The sequence below is a fragment of the Trypanosoma equiperdum genome, assembly GCF_001457755.1.
Source record: "Trypanosoma equiperdum strain OVI genome assembly, contig: ctg_1559, whole genome shotgun sequence".
NCBI classification, from domain to species: Eukaryota; Euglenozoa; class Kinetoplastea; order Trypanosomatida; family Trypanosomatidae; genus Trypanosoma; species Trypanosoma equiperdum.
In genome coordinates this window covers 1677-3189 of record NW_027123570.1, presented here as the reverse complement: position 1 = coordinate 3189, position 1513 = coordinate 1677, and positions in this window count along the sequence as shown.

Genomic DNA, 1513 nt, shown 5'->3' with positions numbered 1-1513 from the left:
AAATGTACCACGGAAAATATGTTCTAAAGACCTATTTGAGGATTGCATTAATTCCGGATAGAGAACGTTTATTTAAAAAAGGTATCAACAGCAGAAATCACTCCTTATAAAGCGCGTGCAATGAGTTTAAAAATACGTTTTGTACCAGAATTAACTACTCAAGCTGGCGCTTAGAACAAACCAAAAAGGTAACAATTGTAAAAAACCTTGCGGAAGCACGTGAAACCTGACACGACATTCATAAAAATATACATTAATCAAAACTAAACGCTACAAAGGTAAAATATAGTCACACATAATAGCATTAAAAACAAAAAATACTGTAGAAACAGTGGTCTTTAGCGGACGCTACACCCAAGCGGACGGAAATATTTACTAGATAGGAGCGCAAATTTCATTGGTTTATGGAATAAATCACATAATGGTACAAAAAATACAACTTACATGATAGCTTAACTATACTAAAGAAAGGCTTGGATACAAGAGTGAGATTTATTTTAGCTTAGAAAATAGAAACCAGTAAAAAACAGCCATTTCTAAGAAACATTTCATTCATTTACAGTTCTCTTTATCGTAAAGGGTGAAGGGGCGCATTAATTTCAAAGAGATATAAGGAGGCAACGGCACCACACAAACGGCGTTTGAAACAGAATAGGCGTAAAAGTGGAGTTTCAACTGTTGATTGCAAACAAAACAGGGAAAATATAGCATAAACAGCAAAACGCAGTAGAAACTAAGAAGCGATGGTTGAGGCGAATTTAGAGACTGTACTCGCAGCTGCAGTTACTTAGCATTCGCGATGAATAGGCAGTCAACGGCAGCATTATCAGGTAAAACAGACATCTTTACGTGAAAATAGGAAATATCTACAGCACAGTTACTGGAAAAACTTGTGATTGGGAAAATAGTGACTGGAACCCATTGATTGGGCAAGAAAGTGTATTTTTCTGTAGTAGCTCAGAGGCGAATATGGGATATTTAAAAACGATAAGAAAAGAAAATTAGAAAAGCATAGAAAGAAAAGAGGGAAAGGGGGAGGGTTTTTTGGGTGAAATTTTAGAAAGTAAATAGAGAGCTTCGTAGAGGGTATTTAGGAACGGAGGAACACGAAAAAGTAGAAGTAGCCGGTAATTCACCAAAAAGAAATCAGCGAAAGACGTCTCGCACATGTATAAAAACCATCTGTCAAAAGCAAAGGAGGCCAAAAGCTGCCACCAGAAAGACTCTGGCGAAAGAGTTGCCTTATAAGCTTCCAAAACATTGACTCCGCGTCAGCGCAAACACCACCAGTTGCTTGCAAGTTCGTGCAATGGAAGTGTTTGCTCTAACTCTCCACATAGGACCAAGACATAAAGGATATGAAGAAAGAACAATTTAATCTCCTTCTTTTCCTGTTAATATTGGGCCGGACAGCTGAAGGTACAGCAGACGAAAACTCCCGCGAACACCGGACCATGTGTAGGCTACTGCAGGGAGCGACTGGAAAACGTTCAGACATGACCGTAGCAACAAG